Below are 14,911 nucleotides of genomic sequence, written 5' to 3'. Positions count from 1 at the left end.
GCTTTGTCTTTCCCTGGCTTGCCGATTGGTACTATGACCCGATGTTTCCACTCAGAAGGAAGTTTCCCTGTTTCCCATACTCTATTAAACAAACCTAGAATTGTATTTAATGATGTTTCTGATACATTTTTGATCAATTCTACACATATGTCGTCCTTTCCTGGAGAAGTTTTCCTTACCCCTGAGAGTGGTCTCTTCATTTCATACATAGTAAATGCTTCCTCTATTACACCACCTGACTGCCCTCTTTTTTCTAAAATGTTTGGATTTTCTCTAATGCGTTGTCTCATATGTCTTCTCATTTCCTCAGTAATATTCTCATTACTATGCACCTTCATAAATGTTTCTGATAATACTTCTACTTTTATTTGAAACTGCTGATTTTTCTTTATCTATTAACTGGAATGCTACTATAATTCTGAATTCCACTCATCTTTCTAATCATCCCCCATATTTTATTAATTTCAATACTTTCACAGAATTCTCTCCAATATTTTCTCTTAGCTATTCTTATTACACGTCTCACTTTTGCTTGTGCTTTTTTATAGTTTATTAAATCATTAAAATTAATACTTTTTCTTACTTTTCTTAGAGCTTTATTTCTTATATATATTGCGTCACTACATTCCTCATTCCACCAAGGAACCACCTTTTTTTCTATTTCCCGACTTCTTTTTTCCTATTGCTTCTACCGCTGCCTTCTGTATTGCTTTACAAATATTTTTATTCAACTCATCTACCTCATCTAATTCTCCCAGAAAACCCTCCAAATACACTTCACTAATCTTAAATTGCTCCCAATTTGCCTTTTTAAATACCCATCTTTGTATTCTCTCTACCTTTTCTTTTTGAATATATATTCCTATTTGACATAATATTGGAAAATGGTCACTTCCTATATTATTGTGATTTATTACTTTCCAAGTACTGTTCCTTGCTAAATTTTCTGATATCAAAGTAAAATCTATAGCTGACATCTTTCCACTTCCAATATCTATTCTGGTGCGCGACCCATCATTTACACATACTAATCCTCTTATATCTAACATTTCTTCCACTACCAATCCATTATGATCTGTATATTCACTCCCCCACAATGTATTATAAAAAATTAAAATCTCCACACCATACCATCTTTTGTCTACCAGTCGCATCTATTTTTTTCCCCAAATCTCCTATATTTAGTTTCTTACATGGATTATAAAGATTCACTATTTTCATACTTTCTGATCCTTCCCATATTTCAACTACTATTACCTCATGTTCCTCATTAATTAATTTCTACAATCCAGTATCCTATATCTTGATTTATGAAAGTTACTATCCCCCCTCCATTTCCACCTGGTCTATCTCTACGTATTGAGATATATCCTAATAGTGTAAAATTAAGAAATGATTTTAACCAAGACTCCTGAACACATATTATATCTGGGCATCTTTCTTGCGTTCCATTGTAATATTAGTAAAACATTACGAACCTCCACCACATGCTGTCTGGGTGTTTCCTACCGGTACTTTTAGTTTTTCATTGATCATCTCCACATTAATTCCCTCAATATCCAAATACTTTTCTGCTGCTCTCACTATAATTTTAATTCTCTCTGTCCGACTTTCCGTTTGCACTGAGCAATGTACCACTTCAACTATAAATGCTACAAAAGACTTTACCAATCTCCACTGGATCCTTCTCATTCTCTTCTTTGCCTTTGTTCATTTACCTGAGGTGCAGCTTTCTTAATTAGGGGTTCAAGCACGAAGTGCTAAACACCTATTGTATTTGTTTCTTTTGTTTTTGTTTCCTGTTCCACTTTCTTCAGGGCCCCAGTATATGTTAACCCATCTTCCACTCTTACATTTTGTACTTTCAGGACTTTTTGTCTCGCTTCACATCCTCCGTACCCTGCGCTGTGCTCTCCCCCACAGTTACAACATTTGGGATTTACTCCTTGTTTGCATTTACCGTAATCGTGCTCTCCTCCACATCTTGCACATCTTTTGCACACTTTTTTTCTTCTGGAATTGAATTTGTTACTTTCCCCCCCAGTAAATTTCTCATTCCTAGTGCCTTTTTCTGTTGCTTGTTATCTTTACAACATAATAACAACGTACCCCCTCTCACCATTTTTGCATTATCAATCGGCCCTATCTCGTCATTAATTGCTTTAATTAATTTCAGCGGATTTATTGCAGAATCAGATTCAGATACGAATTGTATCATTACCTTATATTCGTCCTTTCTTCTCCTTAACTGATGTTTTCCCTTATCACTATCAGAATCTGAAAACTGACCCCAGTTTGATTTTCTTTTTCGATTTTCAACTACCTTCCATTCATTACCTCCACTCATAAACAGTAAACGAAATGGACAGAGCATTTCCCATAGACTTAAACGGCTGAAAATGAGGGCTTCTACTTCTTCTTCTTTGAGTTTTTACGGCGTTGGCATCCAGCTTATTGGTGCATTACCGCCCCCATCTGCTCCGGAGTGTGGATCACCCTCCACCTCCCACTTCACTCACACATTCCCACACATATCTGATCCCTATCCTACTATATCTTCATTAATAACATTCATACTTTTAACCCTCCTCAATACTTTGCTTCATATCCTATTAAAAACCCCAGCTTCTCTTAAGATATTCATAAGAATTCTCGTCTGTGCCCTATGCTTAATTACTTAATTAGGCTACTTTAATTACTTAAATACTTAATAGCTCTTTTAATGCGATATTCTGCACCCCTATATCCCTCTTTTTATTCTTCATCACCTCTCTCTTGTCTCCATATCTACTGCATCTCAGAACTACATGCTCCACTGACTCCTCTTCCTGACATCCCTCACACATTACATTATTTTGTTTCCCTATCAGCTTAAGTGTTTTAATTAATAAACAATGTCCCAACCTTAACTTGGATAACACACTTTCTCTCCTATTCCCAAATCAAACCCTTGTATTTTTAACATCCCTTTGAATTTTATATAAGTGTCTGCCTTTCCCATCTCTATCCCATCTTTCTTGCCACTTTTGATTTATTTTCTCCCATATCCCTCTTTTAACCTCTGATTTACTAATGCTTATAAGCCTAATAAATTAACTTTTTGCTCATTCACTCTAAAAAAAAAAAAAGGTTCTTCAGTGGTTCTTCAGTGGTTCTTTAGGGTGGTTAAGGTGCTATATAGCACCACTGTCATCATAAATCAAATTTTAAAAAGCCCCTCTAGTTTCTGTCTTTCTTTTAGTTTCTTAATTTAGTTGGGGAATTGATTACAAAACAACATTAAATAAAATAATAATATTCACATGAAGTTAACATGGTTCTCAACCTTTTTGGCCCAAAGGCCCCCAAATCAAATATATTTGAGCCCTCAAACACAACACTTTTTGACCCCACACTGTAAAAAAAACACGTAATTTTACGGTAATAGTCTGTATTTTTTTACAGAATTTTCCTGTTTTTTCATTATACAGTGAAATGCCTGTTGTTTTACAGATATTTGCTGTAATTTATATTTTGACTATTAAATTTACGGGAATTCCTTGTATTTTGGTATTACATCAAATTTCCGTTTTTTAAGAGGAAATTTCTGTATTTTTACATAAGTTTGATTAATATTTTACAGATTTTTTCTGTAAAAATAGAAAACAGGAAATTAATGTATACTGTAAAAAAAACGTAATTTTACGGTAATAGTCTGTATTTTTTTTTACAGAATTTTCCTGTTTTTCACTATACAGTGAAATGCCTGTTGTTTTACAGATATTTGCTGTAATTTATATTCTGACTATCAAATTTACGGGAATTCCTTGTATTTTGGTATTACATCAAATTTCCGTTTTTTAAGAGGAAATTTCTGTATTTTTACATAAGTTTGATTAATATTTTACAGATTTTTTCTGTAAAAATAGAAAAAAGGAAATTAATGTATACTGTAAAAAAAACGTAATTTTACAGTAATAGTCTGTTTTTTTACAGAATTGTCCTGTTTTTTCATACAGTGAAATGCCTGTTGTTTTACAGATATTTGCTGTAATTTATATTTTGACTATTACATTTACGGAAATTGCTTGTATTTTGGTATTACATCAAATTTCAGTTTTTAAGAGGAAATTTCTGTATTTTTACATAAGTTTGATTTATATTTTACAGATTTTTTTCTGTAAAAATAGAAAAAAGGAAATTAATGTATAGAAATATATATATATATATATATATATATATATATATATATATATATATATATATATATATATATATATATATATATATATATATATAGTTTTTCACATAAACACTGGAATTGGCCTACATATGCAAATGTATCAACACTTCAGAAATAATATTTTTATATTATATAGTTTAATATTTGTTTAATATTTTATAATTAATAAAACACATTTTAATACATTCAAAAATAATGTATATTTACATAACATTAATTAATAGATGAGTATATATGTAGCCTACCTTTTATAGAAATGAAAAAAAAAGGTTTATGGAATTTGTCTTTTAGTTTAATTATTTGCTTTTTAAATAATTATAAGATTATTTAATAATATAATAATGTGTGTATGCACGTCATTTCGTGTTTGCGTAAAAGAGCTGGTAAATCGGGTAAATCAGTCTTTGAAGTTAACAGACTTCCATCACTACTGCAACTGATCACATCTTGTTCCGCTTGTCAAAAGTAAGCCTATGTCTGCTGCGTTTGGTGTTTTATTACGCATTTATTTTCATAATATCGTAAAATAAAATAATATAATAACACTTTCTTACTTTAAGTACGATGATATTTAAATGACAGTCATAAAGATTTTAAATATTCGAACCGAAGGAATTCCCGCCTTGGCGCAAGGATACATTCCCTTCTAAGCACACAGTGGGGCAACTGCGCGTGCGACAGGATTCACTTGACCTTCAGCTTTGCCGTGGCCCGTCAATCTTGGATGATGTGAGGCGCAAATAAACAGGTAAAGTGCATGTATTTTAATTTAAAAAAAAAAAAATGTTTTACCGCTTTGAATCGTGTTGACTGTGTTTATATTAAACTTGGGCTCAGCCCGTTAACGTAATGATTTAAATTCTTTATAATGTTTAAACTTTATAATGTTAAGGCTTCAGGTGATGGTACCGTGTAACGTTAGTTTTGTATCTTAACTTACTTTATAGTTTTAGTTTTAGCTTTCTGTTGCATTTTGTTACCAAATGCTATTTTTCCGTCGTCTAAAAGCTCAAAAATGCCGTCGACGAAATAGGGCGATTTTTTATTTTTTTTTCCCGTCGACGGCTGTTTGGCAATAAGTTTACCTCAGGTGAAAAACGGCATTTTTTGAGCTTAGACGACGCATACATCCGACTATATAGCGCAAGTAGTCAGTTTTAGACGTCGTCTAAGCTCAAAAATGCAGTTTTTCACCTAAGGGAAAAATTATTTGACAAAAAGCCGTCAACGGAAAAAATCTCGCTGTTTCGTCGACATGTCCCATACACTTAACGTTACACGCTTGTTTTTGTCTCTCCCTGCAGATAAGTTGAGAGCTGCCAGAGTCAAGATCAGGAAGAAAGGTGATCGTTGTTGCACCATGTAAATATGTTTGCAGATTACACTTGTAATAGTTGTAGTGTTTCAGTGAAAACTCTAAAAGGTTATGTAACGTTAACATCAAGCACTACACAGAAATGAGCCACATTACCTAACTTATATGCATGTTGCATGTCATGCTTCAGAAATTACAGCGCGTAGGCAGTCATCTTCATCAATAAGTCTCTGAAAAAATACTATGGCTGCATGGATCTGCTTGGTTACAAATATTCTTAAAATATCTTCCTTTGTGTTCAGGAATAATTAATGACTGAATTTTTGTATTAACTAACCCTTAATAAGAAAATAAGCAATCAATTAAGAAATCAATTTTTTGTTTATATGATTTTACCGGATGTGTATTACTCTTGCAAAATATATTACTCAACATGAGTCTTGTATTATGTGCTTTATTAAGGTCAAAGTGATGTCTGATAGCCCTTCAAGCAACTCAAATGCAGCCTGTGGCATTCTTGATAGAATGTCCCTTTCTGGTGAGTACATGGTGTACTATATAGTGATTTTTGGGAAATTATGATGTCATAATACATTTATTGTATCCTCACATACACTCTCACGCGCATCCTCATACACACTCTCACGCGCATCCTCACATACACTCTCACTTGCATCCACACATAAACTCTCACTCGCATCCTCACATACACTCTAACGCGCATCCTCACATACACTCTCACGCGCATCCTCACATACACTCTCACGCGCATCCTCACATACACTCACACGCGCATCCTCACATACACACTCACACGCGCATCCTCACATACACACTCACACGCGCATCCTCACATACACACTCACACGCGCATCCTCACATACACACTCACACGCGCATCCTCACATACACACTCACACGCGCATCCTCACATACACACTCACACGCGCATCCTCACTTACACACTCACACGCGCATCCTCACTTACACACTCACACGCGCATCCTCACTTACACTCACACGCGCATCCTCACATACACACTCACGCGCATCCTCACATACACACTCACGCGCATCCTCACATACACACTCACGCGCATCCTCACATACACACTCACGCGCATCCTCACATACACACTCACGCGCATCCTCACATACACACTCACGCGCATCCTCACATACACTCTCACGCGCATCCTCACATACACACTCAAACGCGCATCCTCACATACACACTCACGCGCATCCTCACATACACACTCACGCGCATCCTCACATACACACTCACGCGCATCCTCACATACACAGTCACGCGCATCCTCACATACACACTCACGCGCATCCTCACATACACACTCACGCGCATCCTCACATACACACTCACGCGCATCCTCACTTACACTCACGCGCATCCTCACTTAAACTCACGCGCATCCTCACATACACTCACGCGCATCCTCACATACACTCACGCGCGCATCCTCACTTACACTCACGCGCATCCTCACTTAAACTCACGCGCATCCTCACATACACTCACGCGCATCCTCACATACACTCACGCGCGCATCCTCACTTACACTCACGCGCATCCTCACTTAAACTCACGCGCATCCTCACATACACTCACGCGCATCCTCACATACACTCACCCGCATCCTCACATACACTCACGCGCGCATCCTCACATACACTCACGCGCGCATCCTCACATACACTCACGCGCGCATCCTCACATACACTCACGCGCGCATCCTCACATACACTCACGCGCGCATCCTCACATACACTCACGCGCGCATCCTCACATACACTCACGCGCGCATCCTCACTTAGACTCACGCGCGCATCCACACTTAGACTCTTGCATCCTCGCATACACTCTCACACGCATCCTCACTTAGACTCGCACATCCTCACTTAGACTCGCACGTCCTCACTTAGACTCAAGCGCGCATCCACACTTAGACTCTTGCATCCTCGCATACACTCTCACGCGCATCCTCACTTAGACTCGCACATCCTCACTTACACTGACGCACGGATCCTCACTTACACTCACGCGCATCCTCACATACACTCACACGCGCATCCTCACTCTCATACGCATCCTCACATACACTCACACGCGCATCCTCACTTACTCTCATACGCATCCTCACATACACTCACACGCGCATCCTCACTTACTCTCATACGCATCCTCACTTACTCTCACACGCATCCTCACTTACACTCATGCGCATCCTCACTTACTCACGCGCATGCTCACTTACACTCATGCGCATCCTCACTTACACTCACACGCGCATCCTCACTTACACTCATGCGCATCCTCACTTACTCACGCGCATGCTCACTTACACTCATGCGCATCCTCACTTACACTCACACGCGCATCCTCACTTACACTCACATGCGCATCCTCACTTACACTCATGCGCATGCTCACTTACACTCATGCGCATCCTCACTTACACTCATGCGCATGCTCACTTACTCTCATACGCATCCTCACTTACACTCACATGCGCATCCTCACTTACACTCATGCGCATCCTCACTTACTCACGCGCATCCTCACTTACACTCACACGCATCCTCACTTACACTCACACGCATCCTCACTTACACTCATGCGCATCCTCACTTACTCCCGCGCATCCTCACTTACACTCACACGCATCCTCACTTACACTCACACGCGCATCCTCACTTAGACTCGTGCATCCTCACTTACACTTACGCACATCCTCACTTACACTCATACGCATCCTTACTTACACTCACGCGCATCCTCACTTACACTCACGCGCATCCTCACTTACACTCAAACGCATCCTCACTTACTCACGCGCGCATCCTCACTTACACTCACGCGCATCCTCACTTAAACTCACGCGCATCCTCACTTACACTTACGCACATCCTCACTTACACTCATACGCATCCTTACTTACACTCACGCGCATCCTCACTTACACTCACGCGCATCCTCACTTACACTCAAACGCATCCTCACTTACTCACGCGCGCATCCTCACTTACACTCACGCGCATCCTCACTTACTCACGCACATCCTCACTTACGCTCACGCGCATCCTCACTTACACTCATACGCATCCTCACTTACACTCACGCGCATCCTCACTTACACTCATACGCATCCTCACTTACACTCACGCGCATCCTCACTTACACTCACGCGCATCCTCACTTAGACTCACGCGCATCTTCACTTATGCTGCGTTCACACCGCACGCGAATGACGCAAATATATTGCGGTATTCGCGCGAAGATGGACGCGTGAACAATTTGAATCCATTCGCGCGTGAAATTCGCTTCATTCGCGTGTGACATTCACTACACAACAGACGTGAATTCGCGTCATGGGAGGGGGTTCTGCCAGGCAGCGGCAGTCGGCAGAAGGACTAGCCGAGTTAAGGCTGCTCTCACCGAGGTTGATGAGCGCTGAGCTCCGGTGATCGCCTGGGTCTCACACCTCCGAAAACACCAGATCAAATTTTCCAGATCAAAAAAGCTCTCTTAATAAATAAATCACATATTTGAGCTTTAAACAACTACATTCTCACCTGAACAACTATTAAAACTACATTTTGTGACACAATACAGCAGTATTTTTAAATTACTCTGGCCTCAGGGTTTCCCCAATGGGTTTCCCATCCGTCACTTCACCAAGTGACAGCAGTAAGCAGGCTCCTCACTGGTTAACGCGGCGCGAATATCCACCAAAGTTCAGATTTTTCAACTTGAGCGATTCACGCGAATCACGCGTTCAAAACGCTCAATTCGCGTGATCATTGCCGCGTCATTCGCGCCGCAGAATGCCTATTCGCGTTGCTGCATTGACTTAACATGGAAATCACTCGTGCGAATTGCGTCATTCGCGTGCGGTGTGAACTAGGGATGTCAATTTTCACAAATTCCCATGATCGATCGTTGTTTAAATTAACGATCAATTAATCGATTAATCGTTAACCATAATACTGAAATATGCGTCTACAGCATGACAGTAAGCCTATGTGCAATGCTGCTCAAAACGCCATGTTCTTCACCAAATGAATGAGAAGGATTTTTTTTTATCTAAACAAAGGGCTATGGGATTGTAAAATTAGTCGATGTTATTTATAATTTAATTTAATTACTTATTTAATAACCGAATATAACATGTAATACAACACGAACGCCGCCTCAGATCTGTTATTCAGAATTTGTGGACGCACTTGCAAGAGCAACGTGCTGAAACGTCACCTAAACCCAGTTAATTCAAAACGATTTATTAAAATATTGTTTTCATTAATGTTATGTAATGTGACAGTCCCAATCAAAGTTATTATTAGTCGTGCGTTGCTGTTTGAACTGCGCGAGCTGAAGCCGATGCGCTGAATCAACACTGGTAAGCTACACTGAAACTTTGCTAGCACGTTAACTCAACAAAAAGCTTCCTATATGAGATTAATCAGATTTATATAAAGTTAACAAAATGTTACAAATTATATATCTTCACAAAATGATGCGAATGGACAAGTGAACTTGAATTGAGTTGCTGATATTCATATGCAGAATGGGAGACGCGTGGCGTTCACGCGCTCTAGGAACAACGCTCTGAACACGGCACCTAAACCCGATGACTTTACAACCATTTATTAAAATTGTGTTCTCATTTGTTATATAATATGACTGTCCCAATCATCGTTATTATGCATTGCTCTGTATGCGCTAAAGCCGAAGCACTGAATGAAAACCAGCCATCACTGACTGAAGCCATTTGTTAGTGCGTTTTATTTCGCTGAAAGAAACGCATCCTATATGATTGATCACATATATAACGTTACAAAATAAATGTAATATTACAAATTACTTCAGCACAATCTGATGCGAATGCACAAGTGAACTTGAACTAAGTTACATGCGTTAGTCAGAATGCGTGACTCATGTTGTGCATGCGCTCTTCCTGGATCAACGTAATGAAACACACGGCAAATAAACCCAAATACTTAACAATCACAATGTTTTATTACAATAGTGTTCTCATTAATGTTGTGTAATATGACAGTCCCAATCAGTCATTATTAGTGCTGTTGGAGCTGCACGCTGAAGCTGATCACCGCCACGCTTTTACTACCGCTCACCTCTAACGTAATTATTAACCAAATGCATCCTTATGAGATAAATCAGCTAAAAATAGGCCTGAACAAAATAAACACAATATTACAACTTACATTTGCGCAAAACAAAAGGCTGCGAATGCACATGCAAGCTTGCAGTCATGATGAAGGTGTAACTCCAGCTGTAAAATGGTTCCAAATAGAACTCGGGCGCGCTCGCATCATTTTTCCTCCCGTTTCCTCACGCACGCGCATGACCCTGCTTAATCGATGATCGATAAGTCTTATCGATCAAATGTCTTATCGACAATTAATCGATCATCGATTAATCGTTGACATCCCTAGTGTGAACGCAGCATTAAGGGGGTCGCACACCGGACGCAGAGCTCGGCGGCGCGCCTTGTCTTTAAAATTCGAACACATTGTTTTCAATGAGTGTACGCACACCGGTGGCGTCATTCGGCCTTCTAAATCCTGCCGCGCCACAGAGCGCCATTTCAAGGCTTTATATTAAAAGTATATTATCGTTAAGGTATACTGATTTCAACCTTTGCTACAAGACAAATTTGTTTTACATTCTGAGTTCAACAGCTTGAATAAAGTCTAAACATATTTTGGGGAAATGTATAATAAACGTAGCCTTTTAAAATGTGCGCGTCTGGTGTGCGATACCTGAGACGCTGCGCGGCGCGCCGCCGAGCTCCGCGTCCGGTGTGCGACCCCCTTTAGACTCACGCGCATCCTCACATACACTCACACGCGCATCCTCACTTAGACTCGCGCATCCTCACTTACACTCATACGCATCCTCACTTATACACGCGCATCCTCACACTCACGCGCATCCTCACACTCGCGCATCCTCACTTACACTCACACGCATCCTCACATACACTCACATGCGCATCCTCACTTAGACTCGCGCATCCTCACATACACTCAATGATTTATTACTGAGGTTTCTTTTCTCTCTCACAGATGCCTTTTCAAGATAAACCCTGAGACGGGATCAAAAGTCGAGATAGAAGAACACGTCAAGAAAGGAACTGGCAGTCAGTCTAAAGGTTCTTTCGTTGATGAGCAGAATTGTGGATTATGGATGGATGGAGTAAAAACTTTCGTAAGCGTGTCAAATCTCTCTTTATTACCATAGAGAAATTCTTGAGTGTTACAGACTTTTTCGTGATTTAATTATTTTATTTTCATGACTCATCTGTTGATGAGACAAATCCACTTTTTCGTCATATATGTGTATAACAAATTGCTATTGTACAATATCTTACATTGTTGCAGTTATTATTAAAAAAAATTGTATTGTTGTAGTTATGAACTAATTGTTATATTGTTAAAGTGTTGAAGTCATGAACTAATTTTATTATTGGTATGCTGCTTTGTTTTTTTTATATTTTTGCAGTTATGATATAACTTTGTATATATAATGTGGTCATTATGAACAAACTATATTGTGATCACATTACTATTTTAAAACAACCTTAAAGTTCAATTTTTTAAATAAAAACTACAAAAACAATCTTTTGCACTCTAGGGTGGTTATTTGAGTTGTAGTAATGTCCAATCTAATTGGTAATTTCATGGTTTTTACATAATTTTCCACAATTTGTAATCCTTATTTTTTTACATAATTTTCTTGTTTAAATATAGAAACTCATATAAATGACAGATAAAACCTGTATTTTGAACTATGGAAAATTACTGTAATTTTACGTGTTGGTTATTTTACAGTTTTTTTCTGGCGCCCCAGCTGCCGGAATATTTCCGTTTTTTTACGTGTTGGTTATTTTCTGTTATTTTACAGTTTTTTTCTGGCGCCCCAGCTGCCGGAATATTTCCGTTTTTTTACGGGTTGGTTATTTTCTGTTATTTTACAGTTTTTTTCTGGCGCCCCAGCTGCCGGAATATTTCCGTTTTTTTACGGGTTGGTTATTTTCTGTTATTTTACAGTTTTTTTCTGGCGCCCCAGCTGCCGGAATATTTCCGTTTTTTTACGTGTTGGTTATTTTCTGTTATTTTACAGTTTTTTTCTGGCGCCCAGCTGCCGGAATATTTCTGTTTTTTTACGTGTTGGTTATTTTCTGTTATTTTACAGTTTTTTTCTGGCGCCCCAGCTGCCGGAATATTTCCGTTTTTTTACGTGTTGGTTATTTTCTGTTATTTTACAGTTTTTTTCTGGCGCCCCAGCTGCCGGAATATTTCCGTTTTTTTACAGGTATTTTTTTTACAGTGCAGCAAAGTGATTCAAAACAGCTTTTTGCCATTGGTATTAAAAATTAAGCTAATGAATATGGGGCCTGCCCAACTTTTTAAAATTAAAACACATTAGGTATTCAATACACACAAATTATAACAGTAGGCGGCTACCAAATCAAATCCACACTTGAACCATTTTCAAATCATCACCCATACATCGCTAATTAATAGCCAATACATTATAAATAAAAATTATAAAAAACCTCTTGGAAAAAAAAATTCTCTGCTGGAAACTGATTTCACTTTATCACACCACTATAAAATGTTATTTACAGCGCCAAAACAAAGTTATCTTAATTATATTTTATTTAAGTATAATATTTTATACTTAATTTACTTAATTTTATTTTAATTTTATGTTTTGTTCATTTGTGTAGTCTAGCTTTAATAACATATTATGATGTCCATATATATATATATATATATATATATATATATATATATATATATATATATATATATACGGACATCATAATATGTTATTAAAGCTAGACTACACAAATGAACAAAACATAAAAATAAAATTATATATATATATAAAGCCCCTGTGATTGGCACGTTTTTATATATATATATATATATATATATATATATATATATATATATATATATATATATATATATATATATATATATATATATATATATATATATATATATATATATATATATATATATATATATATATATATATAAACGCGCCAATCAGATGTACGCCGTTTGTGCGCGAGCGGTCCTACTCGAGAAACTGCGTCATTTGTGTCGTTGCTCATTGGACCTTTGGAGCCGGTGTTCTGTCGATTTTTCCTACCTTGTCAGATTTTCCTACCGTAGCGCAAAATTATGGCTATATCTATCGATCCATCCTACCGCATCGAAAAATCCTACTGCATGTTAACGTAGGCCTATATGACTAATTTGCGTGAAATAATTCAGCGTAAATTTACCAAAGAATCCTATTTTATTAACTATTTTACTATAAACTATTTATAAACTATTTTACAGTGCCCAAAAGGGTAGGATGATTTTACAGTGCAAAACGCCCCATCAGATTATCATACCATTATGAAATAAACAGGTAGGATGATTTTACAGTGCAAAACGCCCCATCAGATTGTCATAATACCATTATGAAATAAACAGGTAGGATGATTTTACAGTGCAAAACGCCCCATCAGATTGTCAAATAAACAGGTAGGATGATTTTACAGTGCAAAACGCCCCATCAGATTGTCATACCATTATGAAATAAACAGGTAGGATGATATTATAGTACAAAACGCCCCATCAGATTGTCATACCATTATGAAATAAACAGGTAGGATGATTTTACAGTGCAAAACGCCCCATCAGATTATCATACCATTATGAAATAAACAGGTAGGATGATTTTACAGTGCAAAACGCCCCATCAGATTATCATACCATTATGAAATAAACAGGTAGGATGATTTTACAGTGCAAAACGCCCCATCAGATTGTCATACCATTATGAAATAAACAGGTAGGATGATTTTACAGTGCAAAACGCCCCATCAGATTGTCATACCATTATGAAATAAACAGGTAGGATGATATTATAGTACAAAATGCCCATCAGATTGTCATACTACATAAATCATTTATTTTCTACCTCACATTAAACATTTAATTGAATTTCTTCCCCACATAAATCATTTAATTTGTACCTCACATTAATCATTTAATAAATCATTACATAAATAATTTCATTTAATTTCTACCTCACATTGATCATTTAATAAATCATTACATAAAAAAATTCATTTCTTCCCCACATTAATCATTTAATTTCTACCTCACATTAATCATTTAATAAATCATTACATAAATAATTTCATTTAATTTACCTCACATTAATCATTTAATAAATCATTACATAAAAAATTTCATTTCATTTCTTCCCCACATTAATCATTTAATTTCTACCTCACATTAATGAATTAACTTATACCTCA

The 14,911-nt window shown here is 37.4% G+C and overlaps 1 long non-coding RNA gene across 3 annotated transcripts; it reads left to right on the top strand.

Annotated features, from left to right (window-relative positions):
- The first annotated feature begins 4,556 nt into the window (after positions 1 to 4,556).
- LOC137048168 (uncharacterized) lies at positions 4,557 to 12,198 on the top strand. 3 transcript variants are annotated; one of them, XR_010899331.1, is made up of 5 exons: positions 4,643 to 4,687; positions 4,835 to 4,970; positions 5,527 to 5,565; positions 6,000 to 6,075; positions 11,646 to 12,198. It is a non-coding gene; the product is annotated as an uncharacterized lncRNA (long non-coding RNA). The 3 variants fall into 3 exon arrangements; XR_010899332.1 differs by having other exon boundaries at positions 4,557 to 4,970; positions 5,527 to 5,584; XR_010899330.1 differs by having other exon boundaries at positions 4,560 to 4,970.
- The last annotated feature ends 2,713 nt before the right edge of the window (positions 12,199 to 14,911 follow it).

The sequence above is a fragment of the Pseudorasbora parva genome, chromosome 19, assembly GCF_024679245.1.
Source record: "Pseudorasbora parva isolate DD20220531a chromosome 19, ASM2467924v1, whole genome shotgun sequence".
Taxonomy (NCBI): Eukaryota; Metazoa; Chordata; class Actinopteri; order Cypriniformes; family Gobionidae; genus Pseudorasbora; species Pseudorasbora parva.
The sequence above is the reverse complement of the archived record's forward strand: the minus strand, read 5'-3'. Positions and strand labels throughout refer to the sequence as shown.